This window comes from Macaca nemestrina, chromosome 17 (assembly GCF_043159975.1).
Source record: "Macaca nemestrina isolate mMacNem1 chromosome 17, mMacNem.hap1, whole genome shotgun sequence".
NCBI classification, from domain to species: Eukaryota; Metazoa; Chordata; class Mammalia; order Primates; family Cercopithecidae; genus Macaca; species Macaca nemestrina.
Window position 1 is genome coordinate 82,797,513 of NC_092141.1, and position 22,036 is coordinate 82,819,548.

The 22,036-nt window shown below is 50.0% G+C and overlaps 1 long non-coding RNA gene across 4 annotated transcripts in view; it reads right to left on the bottom strand.

Moving 5' to 3' along the window:
- Nucleotides 1-22,036, bottom strand: part of LOC105469106 (uncharacterized) — a 195,125-nt gene that overhangs the window by 112,850 nt on the left and 60,239 nt on the right. Inside the window, exon 3 of one of the 4 annotated variants that reach the window (XR_011615998.1) lies at nucleotides 6,033-7,391. The exons of the other annotated variants lie outside the window; for them this stretch is intronic. This is a non-coding gene — a long non-coding RNA (uncharacterized lncRNA). Of the gene's footprint in view, nucleotides 1-6,032; nucleotides 7,392-22,036 lie in introns of those variants that run through there. 4 annotated transcript variants of the gene reach the window in all.

Here is a 22,036-nt window from a genome sequence, read left to right on the forward strand (position 1 = left end):
CTGAGGGAGGAGTGAGGTACAAAGGCAGAGTGTTTTCTGGCAGAGGGGACAATATTTTCCAAGGAACTGAAGCTCAGAAAAGATGAGATATCCTAAGTCACATGACTAGGAAATGAGTGGGAGACCAGTTTCTATGCCTTTGGGTTCCCCTGGTGGGAAACTTCACAGGTGAGGAAACTGAGGCAATGGTCAATCCAAGTCTCCTGACTTTAGGGATCACCCCTCCCCTTAGGAGGATAAACACCAATGAACCAGCCCCTTTCATGGAAAATTATCACTTCTTAGATAGAGACAGCTGTGGTTATCAATGCCGGTCTAAAAAAGTGATTAGACAGAATCTAAATAATGATTTAGATTAATCATCTGCAAATGACCCTCAGTGGGGACAAGGAAATAACAAAGAAAGCCAATGTGTTCAGAGTGTTATTAATTACTTACATCCAAGGCCTAGCACGTTGTTAATGTTCAATAAATTGCTGAAGGAAGGGGAGACCCCCCACCAACTTCGTCTGTGGAGTCTCAGGCCTCTCTCTCCCCTTTGCACCAGGTAGTGAAACCCCCAAGATCAGATGCAGAGCCCTCATGCAAAGCCGAGTCAAGATGTCAATTGACAGGAGCCGAGCTCAGTGGCTCATGCCTGTAATCCCAGGCTGAGGCGGATGGATCACTTGAGCCCAGAAGTTCAAAACCAACTAGAACAACATAGTGAGATCTCATTTCTACAAAAATATAAAAATTAGCCAGGTGTGGTGGCGCATGCCTATAGTCCCAGCTACTCGGGAGGCTGAGAAGTGAGAGAATGACTTGAGCCCAGGAGATCAAGGCATCAGTGAGCCGTAGTCGCACCACTGCACTCCAGCCTAAGTGACAGAGTGAGGCCCTGTCTCAACAACAACAACAACAACAAAAAAAAAAAAAAAAAAAAAGAAAAGAAAGAAAAACCAATAAGAAAAGAAGAGAAACCAACTGATAGAAGCCTGGAGCTGAGAGGGGCCTACGTTCACCTTGTCCAACCTGCTCCTTATGTAGAGGGGGAAATTGAAAGCTGCAGACAAATGAGGCTGTGTCTAAAGTCCCGAGAGAACTGGTGTCAGAGTAAGAACTAGAAGGAAGAGCTTTAGATTCTTCTGCACTGGCCAGGCCTTGAAAATGCAAGTATTCTCTTCTAAGGAAAGCAGCCCCAGGCGCTTCCTTGAAAAGTCTGCTCCCACCCCTTGTGCCAGGGGACCTGGTTACCCTGGCAACCATGCTGGGCAGGCGAGACTGCACTCCAGCCAAAGGTAGTTTTGGGTAAGCCAGACACAAGGGACGCCAGCCAGCGTGTTCCATGTGGATGCTGACTGTATCGGTTATCTATTACTGGGTGACAGGTCATCCCAAAACTTAGCGGATTAAAACAATAATCACTTTATTATCTCTCATGATTTCTGTGGGTCAGGAATTTGAACAGGCTACAGTGGAAACTTATCTCTGTTCTCTGATGTCTGGGACCTTGGCTGGGAAGTCGAGAAGCTGGGAACAACTCAACAGTTTGAGGACGAAATCATCCGGAGGCATCTTCACTCATAAGTCAGGTGGTTGATGCCCATTACTGGCTGGGACCTCAGCTGGACTTTCAACCAGAACACCTCCACAGTGTCTCTCTAAGTGGGCTAGATTGGGCTTCCCACCGTCATGGCCACTGGGTTCCAAGAATGAGAGTCTCCAGGAGAGCTAGGTGGGATTGCGTGGCGTTTTTATAATCTAGCCTTAGAAGTCACTTCATGTCGGCCGGGCGCGGTGGCTCAAGCCTGTAATCCCAGCACTTTGGGAGGCCGAGATGGGCGGATCATGAGGTCAGGAGATCGAGACCATCCTGGCTAACATGGTGAAACCCCGTCTCTAATAAGAAATACAAAAAATAGCCGGGCGAGGTGGCAGCGCCTGTAGTCCCAGCTACTTGGGAGGCTGAGGCCGGAGAATGGCGTGAACCCAGGAGGCGGAGCTTGCAGTGAGCTGAGATCCGGCCACTGCACTCCAGCCTGGGCGACAGAGCGAGACTCCGTCTCAAAAAAAAAAAAAAAAAAGTCACTTCATGTCACTTCCATATATTCTATCGGTCAAGGCAATCATAGAGCTCCTTCCAGGACTGAGGGAGAATAATGTCAAGGTCAGATGTACATTGATATGGTTTGGCTGTGTCCCCAACCAAATCTCGTCTTGAATTGTAGCTCCCCTAATCCCCACGTGTTGTGAGAGGGACCCCATGACACGTGGTCATTGAATTGTGGGGGCAGGTTTTTCCCGTGCTGCTCTTGTGACAGTGAGTAAGTCTCACAGGAGCTGATGGTTTTATAAAGGGCAGTTCCCCTGCACATCCTCTCTTGCCTGTGCCATGTAACATGTGCCTTTGCTCCTCCTTCATCTTCCACTGTGATTGTGAGGCCTCCCCAGCCATGTGGAACTGTGAGTCCATTAAACCTCCTTTTCTTTAGAAATTACCCAGTCTCAGGTATGTTTTTATTAGCAGCGTGAGAATGGCCTAATACAGATATGGAACGGAAGATATTACTGGGGCCATCTTTGCCCCAGTAATCTGCGCCTAAGCAGGGCCTCGACAATCTACTCAAATTCATTTATTTTAAGAAGAATATTTTTGAGTGCCTGTTATGTGCCAGACACTGCACTAGGGGATCTCCTGTGTCCTCTCTTGGGGAGTTTGAAGAAAAGTACACAGCAGCTGCTGAGTCACCCTAGGGAGAAGCAGACAAAAACAAGTTGATGGGTTGATGCGTGGCTGGGGAGTCCCTGCCTGCAGGCCTTTCCCTCAGAATCAGTCACCTCTGTACGAACACAGGTGTCCATCTCCACCCTGACCCCAGCAAGGTCAGTGCAAGGGCCACATCAGTGTGGGTGTGACAACCTGGGGTCTGGCTGACCCTGGGGTCTTGCTGTATCATGTGTGCAACATCCGCTGCCCCTAAGTCCACAGGAGGGCAGGAGAGAAATTCTGCGTTTATAGCCTGCCATGGAGCAGAGTCGTGGTTTCCCATTTGCTCCTCCTGCTGAGCATGACCCAAAGCCTGCCATCATCTTCCCTTTCCACATCCCCACCTGGGCTCCTGCCTCCCAGGCACAGAAGCCTTCTCAAGGTCCCTTCTGGCCCCAGCCTCCTTTCAACCAACTGAGTCTCTCAGAAGCATGTGGGTTTGCTTTTCCCCTGTTCCAAAGATTTTCAATCTGCATTGCCATTTTTATTTTTAATGCACCCCCATTAACTCGTAAGGGTTCTCAGAGGCCACCTGATTCTTGCATACACCCAGGCATGGGCAGCTCACTCCAACTCATGTCGTTTGCAGACAGCTGAACCCCTTAGGAGGTTCTGCAATCTCATCGAAACAACACTAAACTCATCTCTAGATCCCACTGTGCCTCTCTCGCCCCGCTGAAATAATTGTGGATTAAAGGAATCTCCCCAGGCAGAACTGGCATTTGTGCTTATCTATAAATAGGGAACCTTCTGAAAAGTTCATTGTGCTGGTGGATTATGGTGGTGACTTCCCAGAGAGAGACCAGGATTGCTTTAATGAAATGAATGTGTGCAGTGCAAGGGTTGAGTCTAGCTGAGGGGTTTGACAAGGGGCAGGGAGGAAGGGAGGTCTGATCCAGGAGGAGCTATTTAGGAAATGATGATTTCAGAGAGGAAGGAGGTCAGGGGAAGCTGAATAATTTGTGGCAGAGCAGATCTGATGAGGAGAAAGGCCAGAAGGAAGGGCAAGAGAAAGTAAAGATGAAGCCATTAGCATTCCTAGGGGCGGATGAAGGCCAGAGGGCTCTGGACGGTTAAAGGGAAAGGTGGCTGCTGAGCAGCTGCTTCAGGCAGATGCCAAACTGGGGAGACCTGGGCTCAAAGCAGAAGAAGATCTGCTTCTCCAGTAGCCTTGAGGCAAACAGGTACAACTCTGAGTTGGACTGGAGGGTGGGAAGTAAGGGTGGAGCAGCAACAAAAGCTGTAACGTTCATTCATTCATTCATTCATTCATTTGTTTTTTCAACAGTCACTTACTTGGTTTCTACTGCGTGCAAAGCACTGAATTACGCAACCCCCTAGCAGAGGGAATCCCCAGAGTCAACTGAGGAAGTGACCTTCTGCACAAAGGTCATCCTCAGCAGAGTGGACTAAAGGGTCCAGGGAGCCCCCAAGAATGCCACAAAATGAGAGGAAGGGTCTCATTTTGAGGTGCTTGGGACCTGAGGTGGACAGGTGGCTCTTATAGGGGGCAGGACCCTTTCTGTCTCACCTGCAACTTAGAAAAGCTGCATCCCTGCTTCCCTCTCCTGTGGCTCCCCAGTGCCATCCGCATCCTGTGCTCCTCCTCATTCTGGGTTTCCAAGTCCTCTGTGCATGCCTTCCTTCATCTGATGGTCATCTCATTGGTCTTCTGTCCCCTCTGTCATCGGAGCCTCTCTTGACCCACCCTCCTAAACCCCAAACCCCGGGCTAGACCTGCCTCTCTATCCATTCAAGGAAGTTACCCCAAGGACTTTCCAACCTGTGCCTTGCCCACAAATGGTGGCGTAGGTGGGGAGTCACCATCCCCCTCCTCTTAGAACTCCATGACTCAGTGGCTGTCAGTTGGGGCAATACTGCCCATCTACCGGGCATTTGGAAATGGGGCAGGGGCAGTTGTTGCAATGGCCAGCGGGTGCTGCTGGCATTTGGAGCATGGACACCAAGCATGACCAGCCCTGTGCAGTGCACTGCACAGACCCACAGGGTGACCATTCGCCACCCCCCAACCCCCAAGGTGCCCTGCTGATAAATATGAAATGGGGGGCCTCCTAGCCCCCCTCCTACCCCCATTCACTCCAGGCTATCAGGGAGCATGACCTAATCACACATATCTGGCTCAGCCCTTCTGGCCTCTTGCACTCTTTCTGAGCTGCGGAAAGATTTCCATCCTTGTAGATGTCTTGCCCTGCCAGGAGCTGGCTGCCATTCTGGGGAATATTTTCAATTCTGCAGGGAGGACGCAGCAGCCCCGTGGCCCCACAGCTGTGCCAATCCAGCTTTTATGGTAATGAGGCTGCAATCTTTGAACTCCTGGGTCCAAAGGAGTTTGACACCTGAGTCCATCTCTCATCTGGCTCCAAACTCAGAGAAAGGACCACCATTGTGACTGATCACCAGTGCTCAAAGCCTAACAGACCCTGCTGGGGAGGGTAGAAGGGTCTGGGCCCAGAGCCTGCAAACCCAACCAGCAAAACCCATCCAGGGCATTTCCAGGAAATGGGCATTCCCGCCCCTGTCTCCAACATGAGCACTGGAAACACTTTTGTGTATCTTCATTGCAACCTTCTCTGCCCTGCTGCTTCCCTTGTGCATTGGAGGTCAGGTTTCTGTAGAGGCCCAGGGAATCTTGGGTGCAGCCCTGAAGCCCCAGCACCTGAACTGGAAAAAGATTCCTTTTCCTTTGGTCTAAGGACAATGGGGGAAGGGAAGGCTAAAAACAGGCCTTTGATACACCTGATCAATGTGAGAAAATTGTTCTTTCATTTTAAAATTGCTCTTGGCCATGAGGACATCTGCACCCCATGCACCTTTTTCAGTTGTTCTGTGTTTGGCTCCAAACCATTGGAGGACAGATTTGTTGGCAGTTCCCAGATGTCCAGGCCAGAACTGCCTCTTCTGACCTTAGTCAAGGTCAAGGGAAGAACTAGCCTGCCTTGCTCTCCCTTGCAGCTCTTTCTGCTTCTTCCTGGGCAACAGCAAGGCGCTGTAGTGTTTGGGAACTCACCTGGGAAGAGGTGACACCTGCCATGGAGCTGTTGGTGGAGAGTGAGGCCTCACTGCTCCAGAGAGAGCGAGAAATCAGCCACTTTCAACTGCTCGGCCCTGGTGAGCTTGCCTGAGATTGGAGTGAGACATCCCTGCCCGCCTCCATGGCTGTCTGAAAAAGGACCTCACTTCATAAAGAAGGCAAGCGACCCCTTCCTCAAACCTCCCACCCACAGAGGAATCCTGGCTACAGTTGGAGCAAGGCTGGGTCAGCTTCCAGAGCCTCCAGCTCCGACTCCAGCTCCGGAAGTTGACCCAGCCTTGCTCCAACTGTAGCTTCCAATGTACGAGTGTCCACCACGCATCCCAAGCAGGATCCGTACCATCTTCTAGCCACTACACCCCCACTGACTCACTCTCCCTGTGTACCTCACTCCAGCCCGGCCCATTCTCCCCGAGTGGGTGCTATCCCCAGACAGGAAGGAAGCCCCTCAAGGTGCCAGGTGAGTTCAGGTTCAGATCCCAGGCTGAACTGCCCAGGCTATGTTGGGGAAACCCTTGCGGCACTGACCAGGAGCCCATTGCCCCCACAAGCCGCTCCCAGGCCTCCAGGTGGAAGAACAGACTTCTCCCCCTGGTCATGCTTTGTCTCCATGCTCTAAATGCCAGCAGCACCCCCTCCGCACTGTGACAACTCACCCCTGCCCCATTTCCAAATGCCTGGCACATGGGCAGTATTGCCCTAATTCCTCCCAATGCCTTGCTCTCAGTAGGTCCTCCGACCCTGTGCCCCAGGGGAGGAGAGGGCCGGCCAGGGGTGAAGGGCAGAGGGACAGACTGACCTCCAGAGCAACTCCTGAGTCCGCAGGAACAATCCACCCATCCCGGGGGCTGGAGCCGCCCCCACGCCCAGCAGGCCCTCTCCTGGCTCAGCACCACGAGGGGCTGCTCCAGGCACCTCTTCTCTCTCAGCTGGGGAGGCCCACAGCCTACAGCCGCCTGGGTCTTCAGGGGGTGTGTAGACACCAGACCACTCAGGCTACCCTGGAAGTGTTTTGACACCTGGACCAGCCCTGAATTTTTCTTTTTTCTTTTTTTTTTTTTTTAAATCACTGATGGTATCCTGTCCTCCCACAGCTCTGCGGAACAGGCAGGGCCAGTGTCACAGTCCCATTTTGCACATGGAGAAAACTGGAGACAGCCCCTTTACAATTTCCCTTTGTAAGGCCCACAGGAGCTGGCACAGACAGGAGCTCCTTTTTCACATGGTGCCTCCCGAAGCTGCGTTCTTCCGCCTCTGGCTGCCTCCCCTCGCTGTCGTGGCTGGGCTGGGAGGTGGTTGTGGGGCTGGCACTCCCAGAGAGCTCCAGGACTGTAGTCTCCTCATCTCTCTTCCCACCTGGCTCCAATCCCCACCATCTACGCCAGCACCAGAAAGGCCTGGACCAAAGGAGGTGGGTAAATACAAAGGAAGCAAGGCACATAAGCCGCTGAGGTGTGAAAACCTTCGAGATCCTGATAATATTCAAACCCGGAAAGGTCTCCAAGGAGGAAATGCAAGCCATATGTTCTCTGAACCATTCTCCATCCATGCCTGTGGCATTTGGCAAAAATCAGGTCGGACCGGACATCCCTGAGATGGAGAAAAAGAGGGGGAGGATTGGGTTTGGGTTCACTGGTTTTTTGGCAAAATCATAGGGCCAGGACAGCCTGTCTCCAGGTCACAGAGAGGAGGCACCCAGGCCCCATGACAGAGGGTGGGAACTGAGGGTCACAGAATGCCCTTTCCTGAAGAGTCTGCCACGGCCTTCAGCCAGTCTTTGGGGGCTGCAAGACTCCGAGTCTCAAGGTGCCCAGCGGAGCCTACCACACCTGCCCTGCACGAGGAACTCTGGAGTCCAGGCCATGGACCAGGATCCCCGGCGCCCTGTGGTCTGTCCAGCCCCTGGTTGGAAGGCGAGACGACGTCACCTTGGGCATCAGGGAGGAGAATGATGCACGAGCCGGCACAATAAATGGAGACAGATCTAGTTTGAGAGTCTCCAAAGATGATATTACTCAGCAGCCTCACGCTTTTCATCTGGAACTTATTGGAAAAGCTCGCTAAGGGGATCAGCTGCCTCCCAGGCTCCAACTCCCAGCTCCCATCCAATTGGCATTAAGGCCCTTTAAAGTATTACTTCTCAACACCATGAGCATTGTATGTTCCTGACAGGATAAGCCTGCCACAAATTAATACCTGGGGCAGATCCTAAAACACAATTCTTCCCGGCTGCAATAATTCCAGCCAACCCCTCTATCTGCGCTGACAGATGCAGTAAATCTTTCATCATTGCAATTCATACGTTGTTTTTTTTCCTCTGGTACCCAAAATAGCCAAGACAATAAACGTTACCTCCTTTTATGATTATCGATGTGCTTATAGGGCGTCCCTGCTGCTTGCACCACCACTGACCCACCCGGGGTCTCATTGCGCTTGTAGGGAAGCGGCTCCCTTTATCCTGCAGGCTTACAAGCCCCAAGTGGAGGCTGGAAGAGTTGGTGGGCTGGTGTCTGGGAGAGACAGAAGTGAGAGGCTCCTGTCTCTGAGAAGCTGAGGGTGGCGGTCAAGGAGGAGGAAGGGGGGCTCAGCCCTGAGGCTGCAGGGAGAGACCAGGGCCAGTGAGGACAGCGGGGAGAGCCTCAGGACACAGAGGTCCTCTGCCTGCCCTTGTGCCGGCCAAGGTGCATGAGTGACAAACTCTGCTAAGGTCCTGTGTGCAGGGGACTCTGAGAATTGCCATGTGACCTGCCTCATTTCTCCTTATTGACAAGCACATCACAGAGAGCCAGATCTGGGTCCTAGCCCCATAGACCTTGATTTCTCCATCTGCAAAATGGGATTTGTGACACAAGCCCTGCCCGTTCCACAGAGCTGCGGGAGCACAGGATGCAGGCTGTACATGGTAAAAAGCCAAAACATGATGTCCAGGACTGGGCACAGGTGCCCAGAATGCCTCCAGGGTAGCCTGCACAAAGGAAGTCTGCACATTGGCAGGTCAGCCCTGCAGGGCTTGGGGGCATGGAGGCTGCATCCAATTCCTAGGACTGCCACAATAAATCATCCCAAAGCAGGAAGCTGAAAACAACAGAAATGTGTTTTCTCCCAGTTCAGGAGGCCAGAAGTCCGAAATCAAAGTGTTGGCAGGATTGGTTCCCCCTGGAGGCCCCAGAGGAGAATCCTTTCCGTGACTCTCTCCTAGTGCCTCTCGCCTAGCTTTCAGAGGTTGCCAGCGATCCTTGTTATTTCCTGGCTTGCAGATGCATCACTCCCATCTCTGCCTCTGTCATCACATGATGTCTGTGAGTGGCCCTGTGTGTCTCTTTTTTCCTTTTCTGAGGCAGGGTCTGGCGCTGTGGCCCAGGCTGGAGTGCAGTGGCGTGATCATAGCTCACGGCAGCCTCTACCTCCTGGGCTCAAGTGATCCTCGCACCTCAGACTACTGAGTAGCTGGGACTACAGGCGTGCACCACCATGTCTGGCTAAATTTTAATTGTTTTGTAAAAACAGGGTCTTGATATGTTGCCCAGGCTGTTCTTAAACTCCTGGGCTCAAGTGATCCTCCTGCTTCGGCCTCCCAAAGTGCTGGGATTACACCTGTGAGCCACCACACCCAGCCTCTTGTCCTTGTCTTATAAGGACACTGGCCGTTGGATTTAGGGCTCACTCTAACCCTGTTTGGCCTCATCCTAACTAATCATATCTGTGGAGCTCTTATTTCCAAACTAAGGTCATATTCTGAGGTTCTGGATGGTCATGAACTTTGGGGGATACCATTCAACCCTCCACAGGATCTGGGGGGTGACTCTGCCTGAGGGGCTCCTAACAGGTCCTCTGCAGTCAGCACTCCCTCTAAGGACACTTCTCTATCTGTCCCACACCAAGAACTGCTCAGAGGCAAGACCATCACCTCGCCCAACTATTCCCTGAAGACTTGGGGTTCCCTATGGAGTCCAGGGAAGCTCAGCTTAGCCCTGAAAATATGCCAGGTCCTCACTTGGCTGAGATGCAGCTGATCCCTATCCACACCTTGGTCACCTGTTCTTAATGAACTAGCACCTGCTACCTGTAATCTCAGCAATTTCGGAGGCTGAGGCGGGCGGATCACTTGAGGTTAGGAGTTACAGACCAGCCTGGCCAACATGGTGAAACGCCATCTCTACTAAGAATACAAAAATTAGACGGGTGTAGGGGTGTGCGCCTGTAGTCTCAGCTACTCAGGAGGCTGAGGCATGAGAATCACTTGAACCCGGGAGGCAGAGGTTGCAGTGAGCCGAGATCATACCACTGCACTCCAGCCTGGGCAACAGAGCGAGACTGTCTCAAAACAAAACAAAACAAAACAAAATAAACTAGCACCTGCTTTAACTTTACCCATCCACACCCCCTCTCACCCCTGACCCCCGCCATGTGGCTCATCCTCATCCTCCCTAGTCAGTTCTAGAAGGATGACTCCTCTCCAACTGTTCCTCCAGGGCCTTTTTGCCAAAGGTGGAGAGTCTTAGCTGTCACCCTATAGAAGTGCATTCCCAAATTGCAGTTAAATTATACATTCGCCTTTTAAGTAGCACTTTAAGCTGGCAGGGAAACAGATTTTTATCAGTGGTGAATGCCCACCTCGGGCTGCTAGATTTCATGCAGGGTTCATGTGACGGGTGATAACTCTCACCTCCCTCCCTTCATGAAGAGACATGGCTCTTTCTGCACGCAGGGAACAATAACACAGACATCTTGCCCTGAGGTATCAGAGGCTGTGGGTCCCTCACCTCCTGGGTCTGGAGCCCACCCACCAGTGCCTTTTCTGCCATGGCAACTGCCTGTGGGGCCTGAAAAGATCCCATCATGTCTCCGGTCCGTGGTGCCTGTGCCAAAGCAGCTGACACTGTTGTTGTGCCCGAGAACACGAGCTTATTTGCTTTCCAGTAACTGTCCTCCTGTTTAATCGCTGGAGAGAGGTGCTTTTGTCAGCTGCTCTATAAGTAAATGGTCTTGACATTTTTGGCAACAGGCTCTTCTCAAAGGGGCAGATGCTTCCCCCTGGGCAGGGCTTCTCGAGAGAGGAGGCCAAGCTGGTTTGCAGAATTCTCCTGGGCATTTGTCCTTCCCGAGCTCCTCCCACACTTCCTCAATGGGAGGTGTCTGCTTTCCTAACCCCTATCCGGATCTCTGAACCTTGACAGTCCTGGGTGACTTCCTTTCCCTCCCCAGCCAGGGCTGAACCCTCCTTCCATACCATCTCCACTGTGCCCTGTCCTGGGACCCTGCTGAGGCTGGAGGCTCTGCCACCAGCCTGGGTGCTTAGGAGATGAAGTCTGTGGTTCTGCTCTCAAAAGCATGAGCACCCCAGGCTGTCTACCACGTGAAAAGGCTTCCCAGAGACTTCTCTGTCCTAGATAAGTTGTGAAAAGCCAAGATCAATTTGCTTCTGAAAATTAGGTAGATCAATATGAATAGCACCATCTGCTGAGGAGCGCGTGTGTCCGTGAGCAGTGTGTGTGTCCGTGCTCACGCACCCTCGAGGGTGCCCACAGTCCTGCTCCCTTCCTCACTCTCCCACCCCCCGCATCCCCCACCCTCCCCATCTTATTTGTATCTGCTCACTATTTCCTGACTTACCTCTTTTTTTTTCATTTCAGAGGAGACAGGACAGAAAACCTAAATCCCAGGGAAGTGGGTGTGTGTTCACTCTGGTACAGGGGACATTGGGATGTGCCGTTTCTGGGAGGAGGGTCCCCTGCCCCGTGCACCCCCATCTCCAGCCCCACTCTTCTGCCTCCCAAGCCTCAGGCAAAATCATCAGCCTGTGACTAACTTTGGGGGACTAACATAGCAGCCACCAGGAGGCCAGAGGTCCCAATGGCTGGGCAGGTGTCACTGAAGTCCCACTGCCCATCTTAAATCACATTTCTGCCCTCAAGAAGGTATGTGACCTTGGATGTGGGTGATGAACCCCACCAAGCTTCAAGGTCTTTGTCTGTTCACCAGGGATGATGGGATCCTCCACGGGTTCCTGCTTGACACAGAGCAAGCACCCAGCTAATAACAACAACAGCCAGCGCATAGGCTGAGCATCCCTAATCCCCAAATCTGAACTCCGAATGATCCAAAATCTGAAACGCTCCAAAATCTGCAACTTTTTGAGCACCATCTTGATGCTCAAAGGAAATGCTCGTTGGAGCATTTCAGATTTTGGATTTTCAGATTAGGGATGCTGAACATAATGCAAATATTCCAAAAGCCAACATCCAAAAAAATTCAAAAGCTGAAACACTTTTGGTCCCCAGATTTTCAGATCATGGATACTCAACTGGTATTTGCCGAATGCTTGTCTAAGCACGTTATGCATATTAACTCATTGATTTCTTGCAATGGGCCCATGATTACCTGTCATTTTTATCTCTCTCATTTTAGAAATGAGGAAAGAGAGGCCTAGAGAGGTCAATAACATACCCAACGTTGCAGAGCTAGTAAGTATGGTGTCAGGATTTGAACCCGGGCAGTCTGGGTCTTGCACCTACAGGCTTTGTCCTGCCATTGGTACTATTTTTTTTTTTGTGCTGGGTCAGGCTAGGAGCAGAGATGCAAGCCCAAAGCGCACTGGGCCAGCCCTTGTCCTCAAGAATCTTCCCCTTCCTCTAGGGCACCTCCAAGGTGAAAAGGGAAGACCCCGGGCTCCCTAAGGCTTTGTGCAGACAGAAGCTCCAGCCACTGAGAATGATTTAACCACATCGAGCCTGTCTTTCCCGCTATGCTCAGCAGATTTTCTTGGAAAACGATGACAGAGTAAGATTTAAAAGCCTGGAGAACGGACTATTATTCTTATCACTGCTAATAAAGGTGAAAGCGTTTTATTTCCTGGTGTGAGTGTGGCTCAGACGACAGAACGCCTTGCTCCCTCCTCCCCATGAACTCCCGGCCTCTTTGCCTCTGGCATCTTCTGAGACCTTCCCAGAGCCTGTGCTCCTGAGAACCTCACCCCATCAGGAACCCCAGCTCTCTGCAGAATAATCTCCTAAAAGGCTAGCAGGGCAGGGTGATGGCAAAGTGGGGTGCATTGCTCCCCTTGGGGGTTCATTCAGCAAACATTCGTCATGTGCACATTTTGTCCTGGGCGCCAAGGGTATTTCAGTGAGGCACTGCCTCACTCTGCCTTCATTTCAGTAGGGGAGACAGACTATAAAATAAACCAGGAAATAGATAATACAATGTAAGGTAATGAGCCACGCTTCAAAGCAAAATAAAGCAGGGAAGGGGGGCTACAGACTAAGGGGAGGAGAGTATATTAGTTAGCAACAAGGAGGGAAGCAGTCCCCTCCTCAACCGGTATGATGGGGACAATTAATAAAGGGACAAAGAGGTGGACGGAGTCAGAGGACCCACTCAGGGATGGCCAGTCACCCTGGACCCAGCATCATGGGAGGCTGCCTGGTGCCACTTCTAGACCTAGGAGCAAGGAAAGAGAGCAGTTGCCAGAGCTCGGAGCGGGCTGTCACTGTGAAAGTGACCCTGTGGCCCACTAATGAGAGAGCTGAGAGGTCAGTTCCCCAATCTGATTCTCCTCCCACCTTCTGGTCTCCTGTGGGTGACTTGCATTGGCCAAACCCAACTGGAAGGCAGAGGGCAAGGGGGCTTGGTTGATGCAGCCCACTCAGTCAGCCTCCTGTGACACAGAGCAGGGTGGGAAGGATGGGGTGCTGGCCTGGAGGGTCAGGCAGAGACCGGGTAGCTCCCGGTCACTGCTATTCCATATAGGATGGCCAGAGAAGACCCAGTAATGAGGGGCCTTTGGGCAGAAGCCTGAGATCTCCGTTCCCCATCTCCATCGACACGCTCTAGACACCTTCCTCTGCTTTATTTTTCTCTCCCTTTGTGACCAGCCACAGATCCATCCTTGACCCTTCAAAGGAACTAGAATGATTTCCCCCCAAGATCCATCTACAGTGGGGACTGAACATAGCAGCCACCAGGAGGACAGAGGTCCCAATGGCTGGACAGGTGACACTGAAGTCCCACTGCCCATCTTAAATCATGTCTCTGCCCACAAGAGGGCATGTGGCCTTGGATGTGGGTGATTAACCCCCCAAGCTTCAAGGTCTTTGCTTGAAGATGTGGGGGTCTGGCTTTTTAGGGCATCATGATGGCAAGACGATGCCACGTCTTGCAGTGGCAACTGCCAGTGGCCCAGTGTAGGGGCCACTCTCTACACTCTAGGCGAGTGGCAGTTTTTCTGAGGTGTGAGGGTCACCCTGGGCCAGTGGCAGTTTCTCTGGGTCAGTGGCAGTTTCTGTGAGGTGTGAGGGTCACCTTCACCCTCCCCCCCAACCCCACTGCCACTATGCAGTCTTCACTAATTCATGAGAGAGGAGGAGAAGCCACTGAGGCAAGTGAACAAAGCTCAGATCACTCTGGTCCCTTCCTCCTCTGGCACATTCATGGAGAATGACGGGTGCAGAGGCTCCCAAAGGAAGGCTCCTCCCTGCTCTTTTGCACTCGGGAGAGGGCTCTCTGGCCACTCTGGGCCCTCCGTGCACCTCTCGAGCACCCGCCTTCACCTCTCCTCTCCTGCATGGGAATATGAAGGCGTTTGCTCACACACTCTACTGCATGAAGCCACGTGGTCCTCACCCACGCACAGCTTTTGCCATCACAGCCTCCATTTGTTTAAGACTTTTTAAGGTTCATCTTAAAAAGTTGAGTCAATGAGGCCACAAAATTAGACACAGGCACACACACACACACACACACACACACACACATGCATGCTGATTTCCACCACAGGCTTCCAATCTTATGTGGAGCAAAGTCAATGCTGTTGAGATTACTGAGGCTAAGGGAAGGTCCTGGGAGATTCACGCCCATTCTGCTCCTCCATTGCTCCATCTCAGGCCACACAGCAGCTGCCAGCAGGTCCTCTTTAAGACTCACATAACACACAGAGTGTACTCCAGGTCTGCAGAGAGAGTCTTAGATTCTTTTTCTTGCCTTTGTGACAGTCTCTCTGTTCTTCATTTATCCCTTTGACCCCAGAGTGCCTTCTTTTCTCTAAGAGGCCCTGTCCCCAGGGTGCACCCCTGCATGATAACTGGTTTTGTATAGGTTGGCTTTTAGACGCTCTGTGTGCTTCACGCTCATCACCTTTTCCCGTAGGGTTAGAATCAAATGCAATCAGTTGGCTGGATTTCCATTGTTCTTGGAATAAATTTCAAATTCCCTACTGTGACCTACAAAGCTATGCATGATGTGTCTGTCCAGCTCCATTGCATGACCCCTCCTTCTGGCTCACTATTTCCATTCATACCTGTTTCCTTTCTGCTCCTTGAACACACCAAGCCCCCTTCTCCTTTTTACTATGTACTTGCCATTCTATCTGCCTGGAATGATTTTACTCCAGCTCTTGTCATGCATGATGGTTCATTGTCATTTCTTCAGGTCTTAACTCCAAAGTTCCCTCTTCAGAGACGTCTTCCTTCCCTACCCTATCAATGAAGTCTCTCTCTGCGCTTCTAGGTCAGTGTCCTGTGACACCTCTGACTCTTTATTTCACAGCATTCATGACCATTTGTAGTTACATTGTTGGTTGAGTGTTGGTGGCAGTAGTAATGGTGGTGGCGGTGGTGTGTGTGTGTTGGGGCGGTGGGTGTGATCTGTCTTCCCCACTAGGAGCCATATTCTTTGAAGTCAGGAACCAAGTCTGTATTTGTGCAGTAAAGGATCAACTTTGCCCAAAGAAAGGTTTGGGTCTTTGGCCCTGGCTCCTGGGAGGGAACCTCTATGTCCTTGGAATGCTCTGATAAGGGCATCTTTGTTTACCTGGGGTCTTGGGCCACCCTAAATTGTCTATGCTAACAATGTGATATGTGGTGGGTTGGGTGGGGGGGGGTCTTGGACCACTTGGTATAAGTTTGACTTGTGGAGGGTCTAAAGGCTAAGGTCAACCTGGCAGGCAGTCAATCATGACTGAGTTACTGAGCTCCAGTAGAATCTCTGGACACCAAGGTTTGGGTGAGCAATTCTGGTTGGCCATACCCTGTGTGTGTTATCGCACATCACTGCTGGAAGAAGCAGGTGCTGTCCACAGTTCCACCGGGAAAGGACCAGATAAGTTCATGCCTGGTCTCTCCTGGACCCTTCCCCATGCACCACTTCCCTTGACTAATTTCCATCTGTATCCTTTCACCGTAATAAATGGCAACCATGAGTATAATGACTTTGCTGAGTTCTGAGTCCTTCTAGTGAATTATTGAACCTGAGCCTGGTCTTGGATACCCCCGTAGACTTTTCCGTTGGTGTCAGAAGGGAAGTGGTCTCGGGAACCCCTGACCTTTTTCAGTGTTGTTTACTGCTATCTTCCCAGTGCCTAGAACCACAAGTGGTACACAGGAAGTGCTCATGAAGTATGTATTGATAGTGAATGTTCCTCTTGACACAAAGACTTTCCAAATGCAGCCAGTAGTGCTGGGACATTTTCTCAACCACCTGCAGCTTCCTCATCCCACCTCATTGAGTTTAGCACCCCCAGGCGCCTTCTAGTTCCCAGAAAGGGCTGAGCTCCCTCAAGCCTGTGGACTTTTCTAGAGGTTGTGTGTGTTGTCTGGGGATTCCTTCATCCACCACCTCCCTGATTCCTCATTGTCCTTCTAGATCCAGCTAATCTTGTCACCTCCCCCGGGGAAAATTCCATAGGCCCCACGTTTCCAAGCCTACCTGAGCTTACCCATGGCATCCTGTTATAACCTCTGCCATAACACATGGCATCTGGGTTGTAATGGAAAGGATTCTGAGCCTTCTCGTCCTGGAGCTATGTTGCATTTGCAAAGGATCTTCTGCTTAGATACCTCTTCTCTGTGGCAGGTGGACTCTAGGATTGTCTAAGCTGATCCCCACCTCGTGGCACTCACACGTTTGTGTCATCTTCTCTCTTTGAATGTGGGCCAGCCTGGCAACTTGTTCTAACCAAAGGAATATGGCTAAAATAATAAATGTCACTTGAGCTCTTTTAAATCCAGGAACTGTGCGTTTTATCTGTAGGTCTTTACTAGCAGGTGCTGTGCCAATTGCATAGCAGTAAATATCTGCATTAACACACGGATCAACCCCTCAATAAGGAGAGGTGGAAGGAAGGTTAGGAACATGGTGGAAAATTGTTTTTAAATGATGGTCGTATAGCAGATCTCAGCATCATTTTCAGAAACAAGATTCTATCTACTCATTCTGATATCTACAGAAAAGGATAGGAGATAAAACTATCAGGAGGTCATCCTCTCAACAAGCCTCTTTGGAGTAGAAGTGAACTGCTCTGCCCATAGGTAGGAAATCCATGCCTCTAAGCTTTGCAGAATGATCGCCTAATCTTAGACTTGGGTCATGGGCACCGGAGCTGGCTACCCTCTTCTTCTCCGTGGAGGCTGACTCTAAGGTGGTCTAAGATGATCTCTACTTCCTGGTATTCACATTCTTGTGTAATCTCCTTTCCTTGAACATAGTCTTGCCTGGTGACTTGTTCTAATCACAGGAATATGGCAGAAATAGTGATTGTCACTTCTGAGATCAGTTTTAAAAGATTGCAACTTCTCTCCTGCTAGTGGACTTTCTCTCTTGCTGACTTCTTGGTGTGACAAGAAACTGAGAGAAGCCTCCAGCCTACAGCCAGCTGGGAACTAAAGCCCTGAGCCCAACAACTGTCAAGGAACTGAATTTTGCCAACAGCCACAAAAGTGACCTTGGAAGTGAAGACTTTTCCAGTCAAGCCTTCACAAATGGCACAGGGTCTGCTCTCCAGCCCTGGCTAACACCTCGACTGCAGCCTGAGAGACAGTCCAAAGCAGACGGCCCAGCCAGGCCATACCCAGAGGTCCCACCCACAAAGACTGACATCACAGATGTGATCCCCTTAAGCTGTGAAGTTTTGGAGTGATTTGGGGTGATTTGCTAAATGCGGTAGATAACTACCATGCTCTCCCAAGCGCTGATCAACACCAGACCATACCTGACTCTGCTGTTAGCAGCACAGTAAGATAGTCAAGCCATAGACGCCAGAGCCATATGGCTTGGATTCAAATCTCAAGGCCTCTACTTTGTGCCTTTGTGACCTTAGGCAAGTTACTTAGCATCAGCTCTCTCATCAGGGACATAGGAATATTACCTACCACTTAGGACTGTCATGAGGATTAGATTATACATGTACAATGCTTAGAACAGTGATAATATTTGTAACATCCATCCTGTCCATTATATCATATAAATGTTGATGGTATTTATTCTTCATGGCGCAAGTTTCTACTTACACTAGCACATGCAACTGACCACATGCCACCCATACAACCCAGCCCTACCACAAGCCAGTAGAAGGAAGACCTTAGGGCAGAGAGCAGCCTTCTGTAACCACAGCTTGGAAGGTCAAGGCCTGGTCCTGGAAACTCGAAGCCCACCTCCTCCTCTCTGCTCAGCATCCCGACCACCCCCACTTTTGGCATACCAAGAAAGGAGTTGCACACACAGGTCTAGTCTAATCATTCCACTATTTGCAAACACATTTAGAAACAGTCAGGATCCATTTCCCTTGAAAGTTAAGGGGAATTCAATACCAAATCATTACAATTCAATCCCATTATGGACAGTTGGAGCCTAAAACAGTTCTCTGCAAGAAAACAGCAACATAGCGCAAGCAACAACTCCACAGCCCCCAGGGCTCACAGCTGAGTGGTGCTTCCAGCCTGGAGGACTCCAGACTTGTACCTAGCAGCAGAGCCACTTGTGTCCGGGAAGAGGGTCTGTTAGGGGTGTGGTGGTCTAGGACAGGCTCAGTGCAAGAGTTTGCTCTGTAGTCAGAATGGTTCCTCCTCTAGCTCTCACCATAGAACCAGGACCACTTTGGCAAATCTCAAGGTGTGTGTTTGCTACAGCACATAGGCCTCTGTGGGTGGTGATAAATTGTGGAGGGGAGGGAGCTGGGGAGGGAAACCAGGAAGATTTCCATCCCTCCTCTGCAAGGGCCTGAGCACCTCTACCTGGGCTTCTGTAGCTTGGAGATTTTCCCAGTTTGCACTGGGAAGCTTGCTCTAGCCTACAGTCAAGCTACCTACAAAGTCAACGCAACATACGAGATTGTCTGCAGGCCAGCTGTTTGTATTAGAGAGAAGATGGAAATACTCTATGGCAGGATAAGACGAGAAGAAGCATTCTAGAAGTGGGAGTCTGAGCACACTTTATGTCCTGGGCTATGGAGAGCCTGTCACTCACTTCCCCTGATAGGGTTTGACCCCCATTTACTTTGCAAAATTGCTTATGGGCATGCAGACACCTCTGAGGATTGGTATCTCCAGTGTTCCCACCTGGGCCTCCCCTGGGATATGAAGCCTTGTGTCTTTGTTCTCTCATTCCCTCAAGGTGATGGTGCAGAGACATTAGAAAATGCATGAAGCTGCAAGGGCCTGTTGCCTGCATGAGACCTGGTGTGTGCGTGAGTGCATATGAATGAATGTGCATGTTATGGCTAATGAGCATCCACAGAGATTCTCAGGAAGACAGGATCAAATAATTGCTGTCAGAGCTATGCTTCTGATTAGCTTTCTCTTCCAAAAGCTAATTGTCCAATTTCATAGGCATCTGCTATTTTTCATAAATGTGTTTGAACTTCACAAGCCAAGTGATTTTTTAGCAGACAGTCAACAACTCAGAAAATAATACATCTTGTATCCTATCTTGTCCCTCTCAACTAAACAATGAAGTTATAGAAAGAAAGCTGAACAGAGGTTTGATGCACAAACTTGCCAATTAGCCCTCTCACACCAGAGTCAGGGACTGTTTTTCACTGGATGAATGTGTTGAACCCAGTGGGGGCAAAGAACAGCAGGATGTGCACAGGTACAGAATTTCTCTCCCTAACAGCCAGGGCATGCTCAAGGAGAGCCAGCATGCAGCAGCTGAGACTTCACACCTGTGTGGGGCTCCATTCAGATCTGCAGTGTGCATGCCATCTTCAGGCAGTCATGTTCTTTGAGGTGAGGATCTCGGTAGGTTTCATGCCATGTTCAGTGGGAAATGGGATTATACAGGTTTGCAGCTTGTTACCTCTGGCTTCCCACAGCCTTCATGCTGTGCATCTGTGTAAAGTAACTCTTGATGGAGCAAACATCTGTAGCCTTGCAAGCAAACATCCAATTTCCCTAGAATTTACCTATCTTCCCCTTCCCTCAATGGCAGAGCTACTAAAGAGTGGGAATAGGCCCATGCATGGTGGCTTTTGCCTGTAATCCCAGCACTATGGGAGGCTGAGGTGAGTGGATCACCTGAGATCAAGCGTTCGAGACCAGCTTGGCCAACATGGTGAAACCTGGTCTCTACTAAAAATACGAAAGTTAGCCAGGTATGGTGGTGGGTGCCTGTATTCCCTGCTACTCAGGGGGCTGAGGCAAGAGAATCACTTGAACCTGGGAGGTGGAGGTTGCAGTGAGTCAAGATCGTGCCACTGCACTCTAGCCTGGGTGATAGAGTGAGATTCAGTCTCAAAAAAAAAAAAAAAAAAAAAAAAAAAAAAAAAAGAGTGAGAATGAGGAGAGTGTATCAGTCAGGATAGGATAGGAAGAGTTAGGCTCCAGTAACAAACAACACCAAAGTCTCAGCTGAAGAAACGTGAAAAGTCCCTTTCTAATTCCTGCTATGTTTCCATGGGGCTCTTCTCCTGCATAGTCATCATCCTTGCTCTGGAATCTAAGCTGATGGAGCAGCCACCACCAGGAAATTTGCTGATCACAACATTGAGGGAAAAGACAGCCATAGTAGGTCTTACCATCAGCACTTAAATGCCCAGCCCAAAGTGACACAATTCATTAGTCAGAAGTGGCCACATGATTCCATCCAACCAGTTACAGGGGGCCAGTTAGTGTAATTCTACCATATGCATGGAGTATGGAAGAGGCAGAGTATTTGGCAAAAGATGGCACTTATGACCATCACAAAGGTAGTTAAAGTGGCCCGGGGGCTCATTGGAGAAAGCAACAAGGAAGCAGATTTGATACCCGTAAGGGATAAACTTTCAAACTTCCAGAGACTTCTTTGAGTAAAATGAATTATCAGTGGAGGTGGCACAGACATTTGTAGAGGTGGTTCCAACAGTCATTAGGGGTGAAATTAAATATTTAAGATCGCTTCCAAATGAATGAAATTAGCCTCCATCACTCATCTGGTCTTAAATAATCCTTGTGCTGTGATTTGAATGTGTTCCCTTCAAAATTTATGTAAAATGTAATCCCCATTGCAATAGTATTGCATGAATGGGATTAGTGACCTTCTAAAAGGGTTAGAGGGAAATAGCTGGACCCTTTGTGCTCTTTTTCATCCCTTCAGCAAGGTGAGGCCACAGCATTTGTCCTCTCAGGAGGACATAGCAATAAGGCACCATCTTGGAGGGAGAGACCAAACCCTCACTAGACACTGAATCTGCTGGTACCTTGGTCTTGGACTTCCCATCCTCCAGAACTGTGAGAAATAAATTTCTGTTTTTTATAAATTATCTAGTCTCAGATATTTTGTTATAGTAGCACAAATGGTCTAGGACACTCTGTCACAAAGATTTGGTCATTCAGATTTGTGAAGGACTAGCAGTCTGAAAGAAAAACTGAAATCAAGAGACAGGGTTGAGGTTGGAGATTCAGGTGAGGCAGGTGAATACATGAACTCCTGCTGTGGGCTTAGTTCTCCCTTTGTTAGCTCTGTGTTTATATAATGGTGCTCCTGAGGCTGATTATGGTTTTAGTTCCCAATCTGTGGTCACATTAGCTTAGATGTGGATCTTTCCCCATTTGAGCCATCACATGAGACCTCAGCCCCGGGCAACATCTTTATTTTAGTTTGCAAGAGACTCTGAAACAGAGGACCTAGGTAAGCCACACCTAATTTCTTGACTCACAGATACTGTGAGATAATAAACATGTGTTGTTTTAAACCACTATGTTTCATGGTAATTTGTCATGCAGCAATGGGTAACTAATGCAAGGAGGTCAATTGGAGGGGAGGGTGGCACAGGCATTAGCGTTTGAGATTTGTGGCTGGATCTAAGTCAGAGAGGAAAACCAGTAGGATCTGACCCAAGAAGCTTAGATAGAGAGTGGTAAGTGGGGTCTTAGGCAAAGGGGTTGGCTAGAACATTTGCTGAGCCTGGTGGGGGACCCCTAATACCTGCTGAAGATGTTGGTAAGGTGGAGAGGTCTGGAGCCAGATGGAGTAGTAGCTTAACCTTC